Genomic DNA, 25,288 nt, shown 5'->3' with positions numbered 1-25,288 from the left:
TCATGTAGCAAAGGACCTTTTGGTATGTAATGCAACATATTCACAGTTCTTCAGATTAGAGAATGGATATCCTTAATCCCATTGATGTGAGAAAGGGGCATTCTGTTTATCACAGGCAATTTATATAAAATTTCAGGAATTTACTGAACATAGTTATTCACTATCAACTTCCATTCTTGGAAAATTGAAACGAGGCTAGTTTTCTGTGTACAATGTAATGTTTATAATGTGTCTTATGTAAAACATCAGGGAGAGTCTTTTCTTTTTGTGAGAATCAGTTAATGTCTATCAGTCAGGAGCAGAAGTGGAAATATTTTTGTGAGATTTTACAAGGAATTCATGTAAATTCACATGCGATTTTATGAGTGATGTAAACTATTTCATATCAAGAGTTATTCATGTTTAAAGTCTAAGTTCTATCCACATCACATGTCCATTTTGTGTTTGAGGATCAAAGTAGGTATTTCCTCTATGCAATAGTATCTTTAACTGGTCAGAGCTGGAAGTCATCAGGCTACTTATGAGCCAGTTTTGGGAGACTAATCCCTATTGAGAGCTGCTAGAATTTGAAGGCCCTTTCATCTGCAGATCTTCTCTGGTCGCCTTTGTAATGGGATGGGTACCATATGCTATGTTTTGCCCCATGTGGTAGTCCATTCCCTTCCAGGTTAATTTAGTGTTGTTGACAGCAGGGCCAGCAGATGGTGTCCTAGAGCCAAATATGTCCTGTGCCTGTATTTGTTGGGGATCACTTTGAAAATGTGCATGAACATCTGACTGCCTGCCAGCTGGCAACTTGGAAACACTTGGTTCCACTACCAGATCATCTTACATTAACTTCTTTAATATGCAGGTGAGCAACTCCAAGTAGATCACGATTCTTTGGTCTAGCAATCATAGAGCACCTATTTCGAGAAGTGCTGGTATCTAGGAGTATGTTAGTTACTCACAATAGCTTCATAGGGGAAAAAGTCTGGAGAGATGAAAGTTAAAGATATCAGGAAGGTTTATTTTGATTGGGGATGTTCTAGAAGAAGGCAAAAATGTTAAAAATTATTTTGGGCTTCTATTTAGTCTTTCACAAATATAGACAACCATAGTGTATTAGGCTCTGTCCTGTAGGCTCTGGGAATACAATAGAACACAGACTTAGTTCTCACCCTCAAGAAGCTTGAAGACTAGAGAAATGAAAGGCATTACATTGTTGGTGGGAATGGAAAATGGAAAGCAGTTTGGCAGGTCTTCAAAAAGTTCAATGTAGAGTTACCATATGACCCCGCAATTCTACCAAACACATACTCAAGGGAATTGAAAACCTAAGTCCACTTAAAAACTCATATACAAACTTCAATAGCAGTATTATTCACAGTAGTTAAAAGGTAGAAGTTGTCCAACCCATCAACTGGTGAATGGATTAAAAGTTTGGTACCTAAGTATAATAAAATATTATTCAGTCATCAAAAGGTGTAAAGTAGTGTTACATGCAACAACATGAAAAACCTTGAACACGTTAAGCTAAGCAAAAGATGCTAGAAAAAAGAAGACTACTTATTGCATGATGCCATTTATATAAAATGTCCAGAATCAGTAAATCTATGGAGACAAGTAGATTCATGGTTTCCAAGGGCGGGATGGAAGGGAGATTGGATGATGACTACTAATGAACATGAGGTTTCTTCTTGGTGTGATAAAATGTGTAATTAGATATTGGTGATAATTGCATAATTTTGTAAATATACTAAAATCTATTGAATTGTGCACCTTAAAAGGGTGAATTTATAGTATATGATTTAAATTTCAGTTCAAAAAGACAATTGCAATGGAAGATGATAAATGCAATCATAAGTACTGTGGCAACATTTTGAAGTAATACAAAGTTAAGATTTGTGAGGGGACGTGAAGAATAAGAAAAGTTCTTCTTGATGTTTGACCACTAAATTGATTCTTAATGGCTCAATTAGAGTTAATTGGGCAAAGATGGGTGTGAGTGAACACATCCATTTTGCCTCAATCCTACAGTAAACTCCCCTTATTCACAAATTATTTTCTTTACTTCTTTGTCTTAATTTGTACCTGTTCCTTCACTAAGCCCTTTTTTTCCTGCAAAAACTATGTCAACTAGAGGCGCCCATTTCAACTTTTATTGGATTGGTATCCAAGGTGATGATGTAGGGCAGGATGGGGGGATAGAGTAGATTCTTCTTTCTCCTAGCCTTCTCATCCTTTGCTTCAAAATCATCTCTGCTCCACTATTATATAAACATTTCTGATTTATTCTCCACTGAGATTCATGCCATTGGTTATAGTAGCCATATGACAGAAGCTGTAGAGGTTGGAAGAAAGGATGGGAATAATTTAGCTGATACCCATTTGTCAGGACAGGGAATTCTCTCCCCCAGGGACTGACCATGGTTTTCTTGCATAAGTGCCAGATAATTTCTATTTATAGTGAGAAGTTCAGCTGATTGCCATGTGGTGGAGAGATGGAACTTCAATGTTTGTGACACATATTGACTGTTGTGTTCCTGGAGCCTAGTTAGTTAAGTAGTTATAACTGAGTCATTCCTCAGGCTGGATACTTTGCTGAATGAGCTTGTAAGCTCATCAGTCTCTTCACTTAGGTTACCTTATCTTATTGGGAAATGAATTCACCCCTCTTAAAACTGATTCTGAGATAATGACCTTATTTTGCTAGAGCACAGTATCTGAAATGCGGATGATCGGAGTAAGTGGTAGCCCTGATGGATTGTACAATTTTACTGGTTAGCTATTGCCATCTTCTTGGAAGACTATGAGATGAGTGTTTGGGAATTACTGTGAGGATTCACTTGATAGGAGTCTCAGATGCTGTACATACATGGATCCCTATGATCTTTTTGTACTTGATGACCAGGATTTCTCTGGTGATTTAGAGTAAGGTTCTTGTGCCCTTTATTCTCAAGTATATGTGGAATAAAATGTAAAAGCTGAATAAATCTCCAGCCTTTCTTATGCTATTCAATCTAGTTACTGTAGCATCTGTTAAATTCTACTTTCTGGTATAATTTATAGTTATCTGAAAATGTCTGTTAACTTATAAAATACTTTTAATTTTATGGAGATGAGCACTTTGGGAGGCTGAGATGGGAGAATTGCTTGAGCCCAAGAGTTCAAGAGTTCTAAATGATTATGGTGATGAAGTCGGATAAAATTCCAGTTTGTTTTATATAAGAATGGCTTTATCCTGTCAACCTTGTTTTATTTTTGTACATCATTTTATGATAAAAACTGAATATCATATACTTGAGAATTAAATGAGAAAATTTATATATTTTAAGTGTTTGGTGAAATAATTTTAACTTTTTGCTTACTTTCAAGTATCATATTTTTAAATAGCTATTCTCATGGTTTGTTGCCTTCCAACCAAAACAATACAATTGTGATTTGTTGCAGATTAACATCTCCAGGAAGCAGACAATGAAAATTAGGAGTGCACAAGGTTTGTTGAGAAAGCAACACCTGTGAAAGGAAAAGTGAGAAAGCAGGAATGAGCAGGATCAGAGCCCTAACCTCAAACTTTCAGAGACACTTTCAGTGCAGTGGAGAGCTGCACAGTACAAGTTATCCCACATGGGATAAAATAGCCAGGCCTTAGTACCTCTACTGTACTCATTGGCTGGGGAACACTAAGAAAAGTTGAGGCTGATCTTGAAAGGGTTAAAAGCTGGAGGCTATCTGCTCACCAAGCTCCTCACAGCTGGCAGAAATTCCTTTATACAAGGTATATCTGAGTGATGCATATTGTAATCTACAGATCTACTTCATGTGCACATGGAGCAGCTCCTCCAGAGCACAGAGGCCTCTCTTCATGAGAGGAAACTCACAATAAAGTCAATGGGGTGAGCTACAGCCCCTATCATTTCATAATCTCCCTCTTCCACTATCCATTCTAAATCTCCTGCCTTTGGCTATCATCTTTCCAGGATTTTGTGATGTGACCCAAAATCCTTATTCATAAATGGTCTGAGGCCCTTGTCATCCTACTCTACTCTGGCACATGTTGATACATTTGTCATCCTCATTTAAAATTTAGGAAGAGTGTATGAATGATGCCCAGGTGGTTCACGTGAGTTTGCCATGTATTCTTCCCTATCCCTATTCTGTAACTGCAGTCCTTCTTTTTGCTGATCAGCATCAGTTACTCTTTACAAGATCATGTCTCCTTTACTTGCCTGCTGCTTCCTGGGCACAAGATGCCCAAGGTGCGTAAGCGGCAGCCATAGCTTGTAGTTCAGTGAGACACCTGCTGTTTTCCTTGGTGAGTACCCTAGTGCATGCACGTCAGTTTTGAGTAGTATTGCTGCTGAGGTGGAGATTCAATGGTGCCTTCAGTGAACATTCTAGCACTTTTAGCTGACAGCTTCTGGATAGTGCATGCATAATATGGCCAGAGGATCCCATGTTCATGAACACTCTCCTGTACCTTTTTGCTATACAATGGGTGTATCAGTTCATTCTTACACTGCTATAAATAAATATCTGAGACTGTGTAGTTTATAAAGAAAAGAGGTTTAATTCATGATTCTGCAGGCTGTACAGGAAGCATGGCAGCATCTGCTCAGTTTCTAGGGACGCCTCAGGAAACTTACAATCATGGCAGAAGATAAAGGGGAAGCTGGCACTTTACGTGGTCAGAACAGGAGAAATAGGGCCGGGCGCGGTGGCTCAAGCCTGTAATCCTAGCACTTTGGGAGGCCGAGACGGGCGGATCACGAGGTCAGGAGATCGAGACCATCCTGGCTAACACGGTGAAACCTCGTCTCTACTAAAAGAATACAAAAAACTAGCCGGGCGAGGTAGCGAGCGCCTGTAGTCCCAGCTACTCGGGAGGCTGAGGCAGGAGAATGGCGTAAACCCAGGAGGCGGAGCTTGCAGTGAGCTGAGATCCGGCCACTGCACTCCAGCCTGGGCGGCAGAGCGAGACTCCGTCTCAAATGACTCGATGGGTGCTGACGAGTTGATGGGTGTAGCACACCAACATGGCACAAGTATACATATGTAATAAACCTGCACGTTATGCACATGTACCCTAGAACTTAAAGTATAATAAAAAAATAAATAAATAAATAAATAAATTAAAAAAAAAAAAGAACAGGAGAAATAGAAAAGTGGGGAAGTGGCACACACTTTTAAACACCCAGATCTCATGAGAATTCACTATTGCAAGGAGAGTACCAAGGGGGAAATCTGACCCCATGATCCAATCACCTCCCACCAGGCCCCACTTTCAGCAGTGGGGATTACAATTTGACATGAGATTTGGTGGGAACACAGATTCAAACCATATTATTCTGTCCCTGGGCTCCCCAAATCTCATATCCCTCTCACATTGCAAAATGCAATCATACCTTTCCAATAGTCCCCCAAAGTCTTAACTCATTCCACCGTTAACCCAAAAGTCCCCAGTCCAAAGTTTCATCTGAAACAAGGCTAGTCTCTTCTGCCTATGAGTCTGTAAAATCAAAAACAAGTTAGTCACTTCCAGGATACAATGGGGGATAGGCATTAGGTAAATACACTTGTTCCAAAAGGGAGAGATTGGCCAAAAGAAAGGGGCTACAGGCCCCATGCAAGTCTGAAACCCAGCAGGGCAGTCATTAAACCCTAAAGCTCCAAAATAATCTCACCTGACTCCATGTTTATATCCAGGGCATGCTGATGCAAGGGGGGCTCCCAAGGCTTTGAGCAACTCCACCCCTGTGGCTTTGCGGATTCACCCCCGCAGTTGCTCTCACATGCTGGCATTGAGTGCCTGTGGCTTTTCCAGGCGCAAGGTGCAACTTTGGGTAGCTCTACCATTCTGAGGTCTGGAGGATGGTAGCCCTCTTCTTACAGCTCCACTAGGCAGCACCCCAGTGGGGCCTCTGTGTGAGAACTCAAACTCCACATTTCCCTTCCTTACTGCCCTAGAAGAGGTTTTCTGTGAGGGTTCCGCCCCTGCAGTAGGCTTTTGCCTGGACATCCAGGTTTTTTCATATATCCTCTGAAATCTGAGTAGAGGTTTCCGAGCCTCAGTGTTTGCATTCTGTGCACTTGCAGTCCTAACACCACATTGAAGTTTCTCTTGCATCAAGGTACTATCATGCCTGTTGTGCTTAGGTAGCCTAGGTATGCAACCGGGCTTTTCTGCATTCAGCCCTGGAGTGCACTGGAGAGCCACCACTGAACTTCTTAATGATTCTGATGCTTCAGTAACCAGCACATTTTTTATGCTGTTAATGACTGGCTATCTTCTGGGTTCCTCTATAGACCATAATCTTCTGATGGGTTTTCTGGTCTCACACAATATGTTCCTTCTAGGATTGCCATTTTCCTGAGCCTTTTAATCTCTTCCTCAAAAGTCTCTCTCTGAAATTTAGGCCTTTGAACTGCACTCAGTGTAGGCCATTGCTTGTTCCAGGTTTCTTGGAGTCATGCTAACAGAGTTTGCAACATCTTCTGGGGTCCTTACCAGAATACAATGCCCTGTGTTCTGAGAAAGTGTCCTGTCAATAAACTCTGACTTATTTAGTCTTATTTCTGCTTTCTCTGACCTAGAATTCCCAGAATCTAGCCCAATGAGTCCCTCTAGTCTTGTTGGTACAAGTCCTACGTCTTGCAGTGTATTTGGGATAATATTCCTTTTTTTCTTATCAGACCTACCATGTCCCTATCTGTGACTTGACCATATCATCGGCCTGGTGGCCAGAAGTGTAACTCTGATAAGGGAACTGGGGATATCTCCTGAGGCACACACCTGCTTTTATGTGGGAGAAAGGCCTCTATTTTCTTCTTACATTGCTGCTGCTGATGGTGGGGGTTTGCTAGCTCTTATTGAAGAGCAGTGGGCTCCTTCTTTAGGCTCAGAAGATTTAGAGACCTGGGAAGGTCAAATTTTTCCAAGACATCTACTCAGTTGTCCCTATCTCATGTTTCAGAAGCTGAGATTTTCCTAATCAGAGCTCTGATTTTGGTGTAACATACTTGCCTCTGCTGAATATTTGACTGCCTTTGGAACTTAGTCACTTTGACTGTCAAATCCTGGCTTGATCTTCATCTTATTCTGCTTGCCCACTGCATGAAATGAGGGCTTCTTTGTAAGCTGGCAAATAGTCTCTGTGCCTCTTGAGACTTTGGATGCCTGAAATATCCTATTGGCTAGGGAATTACCCTTCAATGGCATGGCATCCCAGCTTAAAGCATATGAATCTTTTATATGTTTGCATATGACTTTGTCCTGGGCCTGTTTGCATATGAGTTAACTGCGGGGATGTGGCCAGGGATGTGGACCTCATTACATCTTATTTGGCTTGCCCACTTCATGAAATGAGGGCTTCCTTGTAAACTAGTAAAGAGACTCCAGCAAATTCAGTGCTAGAGTGGCTCCAAGAAACCTGGAACAAGCAATGGCCCGCACCGAGTGCAGTTCAAAGGCCTAAATTGCAGAGAGAGACTTTTGAGGAAGAGATTAAAAGACTCAGGAAAATGGCAATGCTGAAAGGTACATATTGTGTGAAACCAGAATACTCACCAGAAGATCATGGTCCATAGAAGAGCTCAAAGGATACCCAGTAATTAAGGCCATTAACTTTTGCATTATTAACCTATAGGACATCAATGCAATTAACAACAACTACTTCCATTGTTCATATATTCATTACTCTCACACACATTTTGAATGCCTGAAACTTCCTATTGGCTAGGGCATTCCCCTTCAACGGAATGGTATCCTAGCTTACCACATCTGAATCTTTTAACAACTGGACCACACCTTGAGTTGGGCCTATCTGCACATGACTTCGCTCCCGGGATGTGGCTGGGGATGTGAACCTCATTACCAGAGAACTCATGGTGAGTGATCCAATCCTCAAGCCTCATCTTGCTGTTTCAGGCTCATCCACGTGCAATCTGTCACAGACTAGCCTCTCTGAAATAAAGTTAAGAATTCAACACGTTAATTGAGAAGCATTAAACATAAAAGGAAAAATGTGGAGGCAAGGTTGAACAAGGGCAGCTTTCAGACCTTAATGCCCATGGTCAAATTCTCTCTCAAACTAATGAAGGGAATGCAAAGCAAAGATTACCTGCTAGAGGGGCTCCACATTTGGTGGAAATGGTTAGGTTCTTGAACCTCCAGTTTCCTCAGTGCTTTGTGTGGGCCACCCAGAAAACAGTATGTCATGAGCTCAATTGCTGAGGCTGACAAAGAAAGAATTAAGAACCAGAAGCTGTGAGCTGACTCTACTACTCCTAGCTAGGTTGCACATCCATTATTTTTTATAATTCATTTTTGAAAGTTAGATGTATTGATTTTTAAAGTGCTTAATTCAGTGAGTTCTGACAGATGTATACAGTAGTGTATAAAGTAGTATCACTCTCACCACAATCAGGATAACATTTTCATTACCACAAAAAGTTTCCTCATGCCTGTTTGCATTTACTGTATTCTTTGTAGCCCCTGACAAACCAGCCATATGATTTCTGTCCCTATAGTTTTGCTTTTTTTTAGAATGTCATACGAATGCAATCATAAATCATGTTGTCTTTTTCTCACTAATCATAAAGCTTTTGAGGCTTTTCTACATGGTTGCATGAATGATAAGTTTGCTTTTTTATTGAGTAATATTGCATTTTCTAGTTGGATAATAGTTTGTGTACATGTCTGTTTTCCAGTCGATGGATAATTGGGTTATTTCTAGTTTTTTCCAAATAAACTTCTATAAATATTTTTCAAAGATCTTTTTAAGGAAAGATATTTTCATATATCTTAAGTATATAACCAGGAATATGATTATGGATTCATGTGGCAGCTGTATGTTTAATTTTATAAGATACTGTTAAATTGTTTGTAAAGTGTCTGTATCATTTTACTCTCTCCTTAGCAAGGTATTAGAGTACTAGTGGTCTACTTCTTTAAGAACACATGGTACTGACAGTTAAAAAAAATTTAGCCAGTATAGCAAGTGTATTTCCCTAATGACTAATGATGCTGAGCATCTTTTTTCTTCTTCTTTTTTGTTGAGACAGAGTTTCACTGTTGTCACCCAGGTGACAATGCAATGGCATGATTTCGGCTCACTGCAACCTCTGCTTCCCAGGTTCCTGCCTCAGCCTCCTGAGTAGCTGGAATTACAGGTGCCCGCCACCACACCTGACTAATTTTTGTATTTTTAGTAGATACGGGGTTTAACCACGTTGGCCAGGCTGGTCTTGAACTCCTGACCTCAGGTGGTACACCCACCTCGACCTCCCAAAGTGAGCATCTTTTTATGTGCTTATTTTCCATCCATATCTCTTCTTTAGTGAAATGTTTTATTGATTTTAAATGTTCTTTATATATTCCAGTTACAACTTTTTCATCAGATATGAGTCTTACAAATATTTTTTCAACATCTGTACCTTGTCTTTTTATTTAATAGTGTCTTTTGTGTGGCACTATTCACAATAGCAAAGACTTGGAATCAACCCAAATGTCCATCAATGATAGACTGGATTAAGAAAATGTGGCACATATACACCATGGAATACTCTGCAGCCATAAAAAAGGATGAGTTCATGTCATTTATAGGGACATGGATGCAGCTGGAAATCATCATTCTGAGCAAACTATCACAAGGACTGGAAACCAAACACCACATATTCTAACTCATAGATGGGAATTGAACAATGAGAACACTTGGACACAGGATGGGGAACTTCACTCACCGGGGCCTGTCATGGGGTGGAGGGAGCAGGGGGGATAGCATTAGGAGATATACCTAATGTAAATGATGAGTTAATGGGTGGGACACGCCAACATGGCAGATGTATACATATGTAGCAAACCTGCACGTTGTGCACATGTGCCCTAGAACTTAAAGTTAATTTTAAAAAAGTGTGTTTTGAAGAGTGGATTTAAATTTTGATAAACCCCAGTTTATCAGTTTTTGTTTATGATTCATTCATGTGTGTATTTCTGCATGTCCTGTGTAAGAATTATTTGAATTCCTAATTACAGGTATCTTTCCTATATTTTCTCTTAAAACTTTAGAGTTCTAGGTTTCACATTTAAGTTTGCATTAATAATTTACTTTAAACTAATTTTGTAAATTTTGTTAGGTAAGGGTCAAGGCTTTTTATTTTCTAATTTAAATATCCAGTTGTTTCAGCACTATTTATTGAAAAGACTATTCTTTTTCTATTGAATTTTTTAGGAACTTTTGTTGAAAATTCTTTGATTGTATATGTACCTGTCTATTTTTTGTGGATTTCTATTCTATTCCACTGATTTATATGTCTATCTTTATGCCAACATCATATTGCCTTTAAGTTTTAGAATCAGGTAACATGAGTCCTCAAACTTTTTTTTTATTAATTGCTTAAAATTCTGGTTCCTTTGCTTTTCCATTTGAAGTTTAGAATTACCTAAATTTGTAGAAATCATCTTATTGATTCCTGCAAATAAGCCTGCTAGGATTTTGCTAAAACAAGTATCAATTTAGAGAGAATTACATCTTAACATATTGAGTCTTCTGATCTATGAATGCTGTAAATCTCTTCATTTATTTGGGTTTTATTTATTTCTATCATCAATGTTTTATAGCTGTATTGATCCGTTTTCATGCTGCTAACAAAGACATACTTGAGACTGGGAAGAAAAAGAGGTTTAATGGGACTTACAGTTTCACATGGCTGGGGAGGCCTCAGAATTATGTTGGGAGATGAAAGGCACTTCTCACATGGCAGTGGCAAGACAATACTGAGGAAGAAGCAAAAGTGGAAACCCGTGATAAACCCAACAGATCTCATGAGACTTACTCACTATCACAAGAATAGCATGATTCAATTATGTCCCCTGGGGTCCCTCCCACAACACCTGGGAATTCTGGGAGATACAATTCAAGTTGAGATTTGGGTGGGGGCACAGCCAAACCATATCAGTAGCTTTCGGTATCTTGTAAATATTTTGTTATATCTGTCCCTAGAAATTTCATTTTTTAATGCTCTTGTAAATTGATTTTTTAAAAGTCACTTTTTAATTTATTATTGATAGTATATAGAAATAAAATAGATTTTTCTCTGTTAACCTTGCATCATGCAACTTTCTTAAACTTATCAGTTCTATTGGCTATTTTTTGTGTGATTTTGTATGCAGAATATCATAAATTAAACCTTTTATTTCTCTATATCTAATTTGTATACTTTTATTATTATTTATTTTTCATTCTTTAATGCACTGCATAAAACCTCCAAGATAATGTATAATAGAAGTAGAGAAGGGGATATTATTGTTTTTTTCTCAATTTTAAGAAGAAGGCATTCCCATTGTTAAATATGTTAACTCTAGTGGTTTTTTTTTTTTTTTTTTATGTAGATACTCTTTATCAGTTTGAGGATGTCTCCTACTAGTCCTAGTTTACCAAAAGTATTTGACATGAATGGATGTTATATTTTGTCAGATGATATTTTTCTGTTTATTGAAATAATCTTATGGTTTTTCAGGTTCTTTATTTTCAGTTTGTTGATAAAGTGATTTACATTGACTGAGTTTTCAAAGGTTTAACCAATCTTGCATTCCTGGGAGAAACCCAGTTTGCTCATGTTGTGTATGTAATGTTGGATTAAGTTTGCTACTATTTTATTGAGAATTTTTACATCCACTTAGTTAAGTAATTAATTAATTTTGATGTTCTATTTATTTTTTTCATTCATTTTATGTATTTGTCTTTAGTCTTTTTGTAAGGCCTTTTCTGATTTTGTTTCAGGGTAATTCTGACTTCAGAAATAATTTAGGATGTTTTAATTGCTCTTCTAACTTTTTGATAATTTGTAGAGTTTATATTATTTCTTCCTTAATTGATTGGTAGAGTTCACCAGTGAAGGCTTCTACCATCGGAGTTTTCTTTGAGAGAAGGATGATAACTACAAACTCTATTTTTAAAATAGATAATAGGGAAAATCAGGTTCTTTCTTTCTTTCTAAATATGTTTGTAGTTTGTATCATTCAAGGTATTCGTTCATTTCACCTAATCAGTCTATAGGCATAAAGTCATTCTTAATCTCTTGTTATCATTTTAATATATGTAATAAAATCTGTAGGGATATTAATTTTTTATCCCGGATATTACTAGGTCATTTTAAATCTAACTATCAGTTTTAATGATCTTTTTAAAGAACCAGCTTTTTAACATGAATTGTTTTCTCTACTATTTTGTTGTTTTCTATTTTATTGATTTCTGCTGTTATTTTTATTATTTCTTCCTAGTTGCATTGTGATTAATTTGTTTTTGTTTTCTAGTGCTTTAATGTAGAATATTAGTTTATTGATTTTAAACTATTATTCTGCTATATAAACTTGAAATTCCATATGTTTTCCTCTATGCACTGATTTAGTTGGATTTCACAAATTTTGATGTTTGATGTTTGTTTTTATTTTCATTTCTATGTTTATTTTAATTTTCACTCAATTCAAAATACTTTATAATTTCCTTTATGACTCTTGAAGTATGTTGTTTAACTTCTGAATGTTAGAAAATTTTTCAAAATGACATTTTGATATTAATTTGTAGTTAAGTTCTATTATGGAAGGAGAGTATTTTATATTCTTTATGATTTAATTCTTTTTATATTTATTGACATTTACTTTATTTCCCAGTATATGGTCTATCTTAGTTGATGTTACAGGTTCACTTGAATGTGTATTCCCTCTTGTAGGTGTATTCTAAAAATAGAATAGCAATTAAGCCAAGTTGCTTGATTGTGTTGTTCAGGCCTTCTGTATCCTTACTGATTTCCTGTCTACTTATTCTAGCTATTACTTAGAGATGAATGTCATTATGTCCAACTATAATTACAGGTTTATCTGTATCTTTTAAAATATTATCTTTTTGATTTATGTATTTTGATATTCTGATGTTAGATGCATATACTTCATGATTTTTTATTTCTTCTTGAAATAAAATTGAGCTATATCATTGTTCAATATCATCTTCACTCAGCAAGATTTTTCTGATATTTATGTAGACACTCAAGCTTTCTTTTAAACAGTATTTGCATGATATTTTTTCCATCCTAGCCTCTTTGAACCTAAAATAAATTTACAAAGCTTAAAATAAATTTACAGAGAAAACTATATAGACAAAATCCAATATTGGTGACAGCTTGCTAGTAATTAAGGAACAAATAAAATTACATTTAAAAAATTATGACCATTTTCTTCAGAATATCATTTAGATTCTCAATTTTTTTTTTTTTTTTGTAATGGAGTCTCGCTCTGTTGCACAGGCTGGAGTGCAGTGGCATGATCTTGGCTCACTGCAACCTCCACCTCCTGGGTTCAAATGATTCTCCTGCCTCAGCCTCCCGAATAGCTGAGGTTACAGAAGCATACCATCACACCTGGATAATTTTTTGTATTTTTAATAGAGACAAAGTTTGACTGTGTTGGCCAGGCTGGTCTCAAACTGCTGACCTCAGGTGATCCACGCACCTTGGTCTCCCAAAGTGCTGGGATTACAGGTGTGAGCCACCATGCCTGGCCTCATTTTTGTTCTTACTTTAGCTATCTGCTTAAATTTTATTTATTCATTCAGTAATCATCTACAATCTCTTTGTAAGCAAAAAGTTCTGAGCTAAGATTTTGTTTCACTTTCCTTGGCCTCTGCTACTGCTTTTAATGAGAGTTTATGCATTTCTTAAAATGTTCCCTTTCTTTGGCTTTTATTACTTTGTAGCCTCTTATTTGTCTTCTAGATGTTCTAATATCTAGTATAATTGTTTTACCATTTCCTTTTCTCTCACTAATTTGGATCTCTCCCAAATGACATTTTTCTCATTTACACCTCTTTTATATTCCACTACTTTAATATGTCCCACACTTTTATGTCTTCTATTAACTTCAGTCAGATGTTCAAGCATGTCTGTTCTTCTGGGCTTTTAGCTCCATATCTACTTCTTATTGTTATTTTTTGTCAAACCAATAACGAAATGCCTTTTAAAATAGCTCATTATTTTTCTTTCACTGAATTCTACTTCCCATGCCAAAATGCCATTTTTATTAGATAATACAATCTTTTTGACCCTACAGATTTTATATTTTAGAATATCTCCAAAATCTCCTTGATGAAAAATTCTAATTGGTAGTGAAAAATGGACTCTTTCTGATTCTTTTATTTATAATTACTCTTAACATATACATTTTAAAAATTATTCTTATAAATTGCTAATTGAGTCAAACCAATTGACTTGGTTTGTTGTAATGCCTTACCTGGTTGTTCAATCTGAACATCCTTCATAGTTCTTTCTGATCTGCTGCCCGATTATGCTTTTGGGAAATCGTTTCAAAACATTTCCTTCCTCCTGTTCCTTTTTCCTTTACTGTCTTCCTTCCTTCTATCAGCTATCTACAGTCTGCATTGCTACAGAAGAATTTGAGGCAATTAACAAGGGAAATATGTATATCTTATAACAAAAAGATTTTAAAAGATGGAGAGAAAGAAAAGGTTGAAGAAATGGAGTGAAGCTGAGGTTGAGGCTAGTGTTCAAAATGTATGCCAGATTTAAAAGAGAAAAATAAGCTAGCCATATGCAACCGATTGAAACTGGACTGCTTCGTCACCCCATATTCAAAAATCACCTCAAGATGGATTAAAGGCTTAAACATAAAACCAAAAACTATAAAAACTCTGGAAGACAACCTGGGAAACACCATTCTGGGTATAGAAATGGGCAAATATTTCATGATGAAGAAAGCAATTGCAATGAAAGCAAAATTGCTTGTCAGTCAGAAGCAATTGAAATGAAAGCAAAAACTGACAAATGAGACCTAATTAACTACAGTGTTTCTGCATAACAAAAGAAACTATCAATAGAGTAAGCAGACAATCTACAGAATTGGAGAAAATTTTTGAGAACTATGCATCTGACCAAGGTCTACTATCCAGTATCTATAAGGAACTTAAACAAATTTACAAGGAAAAAACAAACAATCCCATTGAAAAGTGGGCAAAGGACATGAACAGACACTTTGCAAAAGAAGACATACATGCGGCTAACAAGGATATGAAAAAAAGCTTGTATCACTAATCCTTAGAGAAATGCAAATCAAAACCACAAATGAGAATAAGTCAGAATGGCTATTACTAAAATGACAAAAAATAACAGGGTGTGGAGAAAAGGGAACACTTATACACTGTTGGGGGTGACTGCAAATTAGTTCAACCATTGTGGGTAGCCACGTGGCAATTCCTCAACAAGCCAAAAACAGAACTACCATCTGACCCAGCAACCCCATTACTGGGTTTATATTTATATTCCCAAAGAATACAAATCATTTTATCATAAAGACACTTGCACATATATATTCACTGTAGCACTATTTACAATTGTAAAAATATAGAATCAACTTAAATACTCATCAGTGACAAACTGGATAAAGAAAATGTGGAACACATACATCACAGAATACTATGCAGCCATAAAAAATAATTGGATTATATCCTTTGCAGGGACATAAATGGATATGGAGGGCATTACCGTTAGCAAACTAATGCAGCAATAGAAAACCAAATATTGTATGTTCTCACTTATAAGTGGGAGCTAAATAATCAGAACACACAGACACAAAGAGGGGAATGACAGACACTAGGGCCTACTTGAGGGTAGAGGGTGGGAGGAGGAAGAGGAACAACAACAAAATAGCTATTGGATACTAAGCTTAGTACCTGGGTGACAGAATAATCTGTATATTAAAACCCCGTGATACAAGTTTACTTATGGTAAAAACCTGCATGTGTACCCTAGAATATAAAATAAAAGTTTAAGAATAAAAAAAGAAAGAAAAATATTTCCATCACATAACTCAGTATCCACCCAGAACAAGAAAGTCATTGAGCAGGTGAAGCATAGATATTTCTGACTGTAACATCTAAGATTAATTTTTCTTTCAAGGAATCGTATAGTGAGAACCTAGCATGACAGAGTGAATCATAATTTCCATCAGCATTTTAATAGATAATAAAATTCCAAGTTTTACAGAAAAAGAGCAACTCTGTTTTGACCTGTAGGATCAATAATAAATTTTGTAATGTTTGATTGTGATAGTCTTGACATTATCACAATAGTCTTGGATTACCTTCCTTGCTGTTTAAGAAAAAAGCAACTTTCCACTTAAAGACTCTATCAAATTTTCTAATTTTATTTATCAAAATGTATCTTTCATTATTATTTGTTAAGCAACTATATTAAACAATTGTCTTAAGTTGACATTAGCCATAAGAGACACTGCTGTTTGTGCTTTTGTTCATTCAAATGGTTTTATCTGTTTTTTTTTCTTGTTGTTGTTATCTTTCCCTCATTAGAATTTCAGAAGACACTGATTTTCAAGAATTAATATTGTTTTTGTGCTGTTTTCGATGTACACTTGATTGGGCTCTGATGAGACATTCAATATAACATGGTGGAAGATCTTAGCAAGGTTTCTATAATATAATTAGTTACAAGGCTTAAGACACCATTGAATCTGCTTGGCTTTTACTTTCATTCAAAATGTTTTACTTAGATAAGACTCATTCTTCCTCCCAGGATTGTTTTCATTTTTTACATCTTCCTTTAACCATTCCTTACAATCTCCTGCTGTCCCTACAAATGCACGCAAATACATCACAGATGTGAATCTGTTCTACTACCTAATTGCTCATATTTTCTGCTAACCATAGGATCAGGACTTTTAACTCATATTATGTAAAGGATGATTGGTAAGCATAGGGGCATATATTTTTATTTTTTCTGGTGAGGACTATGCTGAGAATTAAAAACAAAATTATTTAGTAGTTTCTATATTACTCATCAATATTTTGAATAATGTTGCTATTAGGAAGCCAATCTTGAGTTTATGAAGAGTCTGGCATTCAGTGAGTAATGTTTCACTTGTAAGTTTTGAATGAAACTGTCAAGTTATATCATTGATATAAAGAACTTATTTTGTCTACATTGTTAACTACTTGTGATCTCCTGGGAGGTGGGGTAAACTAGAAAGAAATAGACTTGCTGTAGTATCTGTTTCAGAGAATGAGAGGAAAAACACCTATCTAATGATCAAGTAGGAAAAAGAGTTTCATGCATGACTTAGGAGAGGTAAATTGAAGGAAGGAAGGAAATTGTTCAGAAAAGTTAGTACATGAACCAAGAATTTTGAAGGATTCATTGCATTTGTTTCAGGAAGCAAAGTTGATATCAACTCCCCCTTCCCACTCCCTTTTTAATTTAAGCACCTTAGGAACATAGAGTTGAGTAAATGTGCTCCTCATTCTATAGCATTATTACCCTGAGTCCCTGCTGGGTTCTTTTTTAATTAAATTTTATTTTAAAATGTTTTCTCTCTTTATCCCCCATTTATTTATTTATTTAAATCAATACATGAAAAATTATATATATATTTGTATGTATTTAATTTGCTTACATTCATTTGAAAAATTATATATATTTATGGTATAAAAAGTGATGTTTTGAGATACGTATACATTGTGGAATGATTAACTCAAGCTATTACATACCCATCATCTCACATCCCTATTATTGTTTATGATGAGAACAATTAATATCCACTCTTTCAGCAATTTTTTAGTATACTACACTTCATTATTAATGAAGCCACCATGCTGTGCCATACATCTTGAGAACTTATTCCTTCTTTGTGACTGAAACTTTGTATCCTTGACCAATATCTCATTCCCCATCCCTCTCCAATCTCTGGCAACTATTTTCGTCTCCATTTCCAATTACATTTCTCTTTATCCACATACAACTACTCCAGAATATTTATTTTCTTTTGTTTTATTGTTTTCATATATTTATTTAAACATATGCTTTTCTAGAAAAAAATTGTGATTACATTTATACAGAAATATGAATTACACTACATATTCTCTCTCTCTCTCTTCTCTCTCTCTCTCTCTCTCTCTCTCTTTCGATAACAACATTTATTGAGTAAGCTCCTGGTACATTTCATCAAACTGGATCCCAGGACAACCCTATGAGGTAGTAGTATTGTAAGCCCCATGGTACAGATAAGGAACACGGGGCTTAGAGAGGTGAAGTGACTTGCCCAAGGTCACACAGCAAGTGCATGACAACTCTTGGATTTGAAGCCAGATCTGTCTCATAGCTAGCCGTGACACTTGAGTGCCTCCTAAAAGCCTACATCACAGAGCTATTGGAGGACGCTGTGGAGAACCGTCTGTGAAAAGGTCCAACAGATAAACTCCGAAGAGTTTATGGCAGGCCTCCTGAAGAGCAGCTGACTGGAGCCCACCCAGAGGCAGCCTGGAGGTAGAGTGGGCAGGACTGCCCTGTCTTCTTTTCCAGGGAGCCCAACTACCAGCCTAGACCAGCGGGATCTGGGCTGCTGAGGCTTCAGCCATTTCTCTGTTGCCATGGCTCTGCCCAGGAACTGTGGGCGGCCCTGCCCCTGACCCCAGAATGTTGCAGGGCTTTCCAGCAGGAGAGGGGACACAGGAAGGCGGCCATGGGCCAAGGTTTATGAATGACATTCAGAAGGATTTCTGCCAGTGACTCGATGGCTCGCTTCCACTGGGAAGGATCTCCAGTCTGCCCCCAGGGAGCCTGGACCCAAACATGAGCATCAGGCCTGCCCAGGAAACGGACACCCTAGGTCCGTCACTCTGAGGCCTGGATGTAGACGGGCACAGCGAGCATGGCACATGGGCCCTTGGTCCCGGCCTGCAGCTCCGCCAAAGCCAGGTTGGAGCCCAGCCCCTGAGCGTGTCCACGTACCACCAGCTCAGATTCTGCACTCCCCCTGCCCCCCCCCCCCCCCCCCGCCCACACCACCCACGACAATGGACAGCACTGCGTCCGGCTCTGCAAAGGGCGGCTTGCCTGGGACCGCCTCGGGCACCAGGCCAGCCCCTGCGTCCTTCAGCTCCTCCAGCCCCAGGGGGTCAGGCAAGGGGGTCACCACCTCGCGCCCACCACTGCTGCCACTGTGCGGGGCTGCCCTCCTCTGGGGTGCGGGTGGGGCGCCGGGTTTGCAGGTCCTTGTCCTTTTGGTGGCTGAGACGACAGCGGCGATCTTTGAGGTATTTGTGGCGGAAAAAGCCCTTGGTGCAGCCAGCCCAGCGGAACTTGTAGTTGCCCGTGTGGGCGCGCTGGTGCTCGGCGAGGTGGGCACAGCGGCTGAAGGACTTGCTGCACAGGGCACATTTGTGGAGCTTCATGCCGGAGTGGGAGAGGATGTGGGCCTTCAGCTTGTCCGGCCGGTTGAACTTCTTACCGCAGCCTGTGTGCGTCAATAAAGGGCATTTGTATTTCTTGAAGGGCTGGTGGATCGACATGTGTCTCTTCAGTTTGTCCTTGCGGTTGAATGCAGACTCTCACACTGAGCATTTGTAGGGCTTCTCGCCTGAGTGGATGTGAGTGTACAGTCCGAGGTAATGCTCCTGCCAGGAGAACTTGGACACCTGGCACTTGAACGTGTCCCCGCTGCCGTGGGTGGGCAGATGACGCAGCAAGTAGCATTCACAAGGAAACACCTTCTAGCAGTGTAGCCAGGGGAAGTTGTGAGTGGTGGTCTGCAGGTGATGCTCCAGAGCCTCTGTGGTGGGTATTTGATGATACATTTCACACACTTGTCGATGGCACTGTCCTTCTTGGGGCTGTGCTGTGACAGGAGGCTGTGGGAGTACTGGTGCACGCCCAGGTGGTACAACGAGGGGAAGTCCTTGCCGCAGAGGTGGCAGGGGTAACTCAGCTCCTCCTGGTGGCTCTTGATGTGCTCCAGAAATGTGTCGAACTTTGGGAAACAGCTTTTGACCACACACTTGTACACCTGCTTGTTCCTATGCTGGGTCATGTGAGACTTGAGCTGGAAAGAGGTGCTGAACTTGCTGGGGCAGAACTGGCACAAGCAGGAGCTGTAGATGAGGACTACATGCTTGGGTTCTGGCTTGGCCCCCTTGCCCTTGCGGACTGTGGGCAAGGCCTGGGGCTGTGGCGCGCTTGGCAGGGGCTGGCCCAACCCTGTGTTTTCCTCATCCTCCTGCCTACTGAGGTTCAGGGCCAAGACCTGTACGGTCACAGAGTTTCCAGACATGGTGCCACCACTGTGTCCTGGAGGCCATATCTTGTGGGTCTGCATGTGTTTCCTAACATTAGACTTCTGGGCAAAGGCACGGCCACATGTAATTCATTGGAAGGGCGTCTCATGGGTGTGGCTTCAGATGTGCTGCTGCAGGTCGAAGTTTTTGGTGAATGATTTGTTACAGTATGGGCACTTGAGTTTCTGAGCCTTTGGTTTCCCTGCAGCTTCCAGGAGTCCCCTGGCACCTTTAGCCAGTGGGGTCTTCAGCATTGGTGGAGAGTCAAAGGTGACCACAGTGCCTCTGGTGGTGCTGGTCATGGGGCAGCAGGGTTTGGTCCTTTGGGTTTGAATCCCTGTTTGTCAGGGCTGTAGGGGTGGGGTATACTGGAGCCTCCACACACTGGTTTGGCACCTCCAGGGGTGGGTATGTCTGCATCCCCAGCACCTGGATCTCCACCGTTCCACTCCCAGCCAGGGGTGCAGTAGCACTGTACACCTTCACTGCACCGTTGCCACCAGGATTGGGATGTGCAGGGGGGCCCAGACCCTGGGGTGGAGGTAGCGAGGGCTGAGGTGGTGATGGTGGGGGCAGTGGTGGAGGAGGCAGAGGGGGGGTGGAGGCTGGGTGAGGTAGCTGGGCACAGAATGTATGTTCAGGCTGCTCTGCACAGGTCGGGGGCCCTAGGGCATAGGCTGGTCCAGGGATGTGAAGGCTGAAATGACAAACGTGTTTGTGTGTGTTTAACATGGAAAGTTTCTTTTTATATGTTCTATAATAAGACAGATGATCTTACCATTTCTTTCTTCTTTATCAAATGTTGAAAGACATTTAAGAAATTTCTAATATGAAATCCTCCTTTTATGCCTGGGATAAGATCAACTGGATCATTTATTATCTTTATTATTCACTCCTGGCTTGGGTTAGATAATCATTTATCTGGATTGTCTTTTGGATTTTCTACCCAGTATTATCTGTTAATCATTCTTATCTAGTATTGCAATAATGAACAATTCTTCTCTTTAGAGCTTCACTTTCTGATCACCCTACAACCCAACTTATTCCATCTCTGGGTTTGAGTTAGTCTTTCATAAGTCCCATTTTAAGAGTCTAAGGATTTATTAAAACACACTCCATTATCATAGTTCTGATCCTACACCTGGGAAACTAAAAATTAAGGCAATTCCCAGCTGTTGAACATTGTAGTCCAAGCAAGAGACCTGCGCTTAGAGTGGCCAAAGACCAGAGCAGAAATTGAATGGCATTTGAGGAGTGAATAACAAATTGAATATATTTTGTTTTAGTTGCATCAGGGCAACAGGGATAAGTAGAGAGATAACACTTTAGCCGAAATGTTTATTTGAGGACAAAGGCTTGATTCTGTCACCGAGAAAACAAAATAACTGAATGACTCATATTCTGATACTACATTGGCTGAGTTCATTGGAGGTGTTACTTTGTGCCTTTATTGCTTAACTGATAATAAAAATAGCTAACCCTATTGAGCACATTCAAATATTCAGGCAGTACTAAAATCCTTTTATAAGCATTTACTTATTTAATTATTTAAACACATTTCATGGATGTTGAAATTGAGGCACAGAAGGTTAAGAAAGTGCCTAAAGTCTTTCAATTAGCATGTAGTAGAGCTGGAATTGAAATTGAAGTATAGTGTCTCCAGAGCCCGTGGTGGTTTACAGTTTAATAATTGACAACCAGAGTGATTTTTCCAGATTTATTAACATAGATTTATTGAGGTATAATTGACAACAATTATACATATTTATGGTATGCAATGTGATGTTTTGAAATACATATACATTAGGAAATGACTATTATAATCAAACTTATTAACATTTCCATCACAATACCTTTATTTTGTGATGAGAATATTTAAGGTCTTAGCAAATTTCAAGTATACAATATGGTGTTATTAACTCTAGTTGCTATTCCATACATTGTATCTCCAGAACTTACTCATTCTAGATTACTGAAACTGTATACCCTTTGACTGATATCTCCCAATTTCCCCTCCCCCCCAACCCCCTGGCAACCATCTGTTCTCTGCTTTTATGAGTTTCACTTTTTATATTCCACATATAAGTGAGATCACACAGTATTTGTCTTTCTGTGCCTGGCTTATTTCACCTGACATAATGTCCTCCAGGTTCATAGTGATGTTGCAGATCATAGGATTTTCTTCATTTTAAAGGCTGAGTAATTCCCTCCTCTCTCTCTTTCTCTCTCTCTATTTTATATATATTATATATATAATATATATAGTGTGTGTATATATAGAGAGTGTATATATACACACACACGAAACATACATATATCCTGCATTTTCTTTATCCATTCATCTATTGGTGGACACTTAGGCTGATTCTATATCTTGGTTCTTGTGAATAATGCTGCAGTGAATATGGGAGTGCAGATATCTTTTCAACAAGCTAATTTCATTTCCTTGTATACTCAGAACTTGGATTGCTGGATTATGTGGTAATTCTATTTTTAATTTTTTAAAATCTTCATAGTATTTTGCATAATGACTATACCAAGTTGTATTCCTACCAATAGTATGCAAGGATTCCCTTTTCTCCACATACTTGCCAAAGCTTGTTATCTTTTGTCTTTTTGATAATAGCCATTCTAACAGGTGTGAAGTGTTATCTCACTGTGGTTCTGATTTGCTTTCCCTGATGACTAGTGATGTTGAGCACTTTTTCATGACAATCACACATTGTGTAACAACATTTTGGTCAATGACAAACTGATGCAAGGTGGTCCCATATGATTATAATGAACCTGAAAAATTCTTATTTCCTAGTGATGTCATAATGCAATGCATTACTCATGTTTGTGGTGATGCTGGTGTAAACAAACTACTGTACTGCCAGTCATATAAAATTATGTCACAGATGCTGAGGGTGGTGGCTCATGCTTTTAATCCTAGCACTTTGGTAGGTTAAGATGGGAGTATTGCTTGATCCCAGGAATTTGAGACCAGCCTAGGCAATATAGTGAGTCCCCCATCTCTACAAAAATTACAAAATTAGCCAGGCATGGTGGGAATGCCACAGACAGACACTCAATACCAGTCAATGTAGAAAGCTGGGAGAGGGTGTGTACCCCAAAAAGCCACAGGGGTGGAGCTACCCAAGACCATGGGAGCCCACCTGTTACATCAGTGTGACATGGAGTGAAAGGAGATCATTTTGGACTTCGTGACCTGGATTTGAGACATGGAGTCAAAGGAGGTCATTTTGGAACTTTAAAATATGACTTCCTTGTTGGATTTGACTTAGCCCTTTTCTGCCTTATAGACCTTTCTTTGGCCTGTTGCCCTTTCATTTTGGCCAATTTCTTCCATTTGGAATGGGTGTGTTTACCCAATGCCTTTACCCGCCTTGTATCTAAGAAGTAACTAACTTGCTATTGATTTTACAGGCAGGCTCATAGGTGAAAGGGACTTGCCTTGTCTCAGATAAGACTTTGGGCTTGGACTTTTCGGTTAGTGCTAGAGTGAGTTAAGACTTTGGGGGACTGTTGGAAGGGCATGACTGTGTTTTGAAATGTGAGGACATGAGATTTGAGAGGGGCCAGGGACAGAATAATATAGTTCGGCTGTGTCCGCACCCAAACCTCAACTTGAATTGTAATTTGAATTGTAATCCCCGTGTGTTGGGGTGGGATCTTGGGGAAGGTGATTAGATCAAGGGAGTGGTTCCTCCATGCTGTCCTTGTGATAGTGAGTGAGTTCTCACAAGATTTGATGGCTTTACTAAGGGGCTTTTCCCTGCCTTCACTTGACACTTCTCCTTGCTGCCGTCATGTGAAGAAGGGCGTGTTTGCTTTCCCTTTTGACATGATTGTAAGTTACCTGAGACCTTCCCAGCCATGCTGAACTATGAGTCCATTAAACTTCTTCCTTTTCTAAATTATCCAGTCTTGGGTATGTCTTTATTAGCAGTGTGAGAATGGATTAATACAGACTCTATCTCAAAAATGAAAAAAAAGTGTAGCACATATAATTGTTTATAGTACATACTACTTGATAATATTAACAAATGATTATTTTACTGGTTTATATATTTACTACACTATTTATCATTATTTTAGAGTGCACTCCTTCTACTTATTTTTTAAAAAGTTAACTGTAAAACAGCCTCAGGCAGGTCCTTCAGGAAATATTCCAGAAGAAGGCATTGTTATCATAGGAGATGACAGCTCTATGGCTGTTACTACCCCTGAGGACGTTCCAGTGGGATGAGACATGGAGAGGGAAGACAGTGATATTGATGATCCTGACCTTGTGTAGGCTTAGGCTAATGCGTGCGTTTATGTCTTAGTTTTTTAACAAAAATGTTTTAAAAGCAAAAAATAAAATACAAATTTTAAAAATAGAAAAATGCTTATAGAATCAGGATATTAAAAAAGAAAATATTTTATGCAATTAATTGTACAGTGTTTCTCTGTTTTAAGCTAAATGTATTACAAAAGAGACAAAAAAGTAAAAAATTTTAGAAGTTTATAAAGTAAAAAGTTACAGTAAACTAAGGTTAATTTATTATTTAAGAAAGAATAACAATTTTGTATTACTTTAGTGTAGCCTAGTGCCGTGTTTATAAAGTATACAGTACAGTAATGCCTTAGGCTTTCACATTCACTCACCACTGACTCACTGACTCACTGACTCACTGAAAGCAACTTCCAGTCCTGCAACCACCATTCATGATAAGTGCCCTATATATGTATAACATTTTTCATTTTTTATACATTTTTACAGTACCTTTATATGTTTAGATACACAAATAATTATTATTGTGTTCAATTGTCTGCAGTATTCAGTACAGTAACATGTTGTACATGTTTTTAGCCTGGGGCAATAGACTATACCATATAGTTTAAGTGTGTGGTGGGCTACACCATCTGGGTTTGTGTAAGTACACTCTATGATGTTCAAACAACTACAAAATCACCTAAAGACACATTTCTCAGAATATATTCCTGTTATTAAGTCACGCATGACTATACCTGTTGACCATTTATATGTTGATATGATTTGGCTCTGTGTCCCCACCCAAATCTCATCTCAAATTGTAATCCCCATAATCCTCACGTGTCGAGAGAGAGACTTGGTGGGAGGCGACTAGATCATGGGGGCGGCTTCCTCCATTCTGTTCTCCTGATAATGA

The 25,288-nt window shown here is 38.7% G+C and overlaps 1 protein-coding gene and 1 pseudogene across 1 annotated transcript in view; one reads left to right on the top strand and one right to left on the bottom strand.

Moving 5' to 3' along the window:
• CFAP299 (cilia and flagella associated protein 299) overlaps nt 1-25,288 on the top strand; it is a 662,518-nt gene that overhangs the window by 37,147 nt on the left and 600,083 nt on the right. The gene's annotated exons all lie outside the window — the stretch shown is intronic.
• LOC117086244 lies at nt 18,673-20,827 on the bottom strand (annotated as a pseudogene).

This window comes from Trachypithecus francoisi, unplaced genomic scaffold (assembly GCF_009764315.1).
Source record: "Trachypithecus francoisi isolate TF-2019V2 unplaced genomic scaffold, Tfra_2.0 Lachesis_group1, whole genome shotgun sequence".
NCBI classification, from domain to species: Eukaryota; Metazoa; Chordata; class Mammalia; order Primates; family Cercopithecidae; genus Trachypithecus; species Trachypithecus francoisi.
Note: the sequence above shows the minus strand (reverse complement) of the source record. Positions and strands in the feature narration are given on the sequence as shown.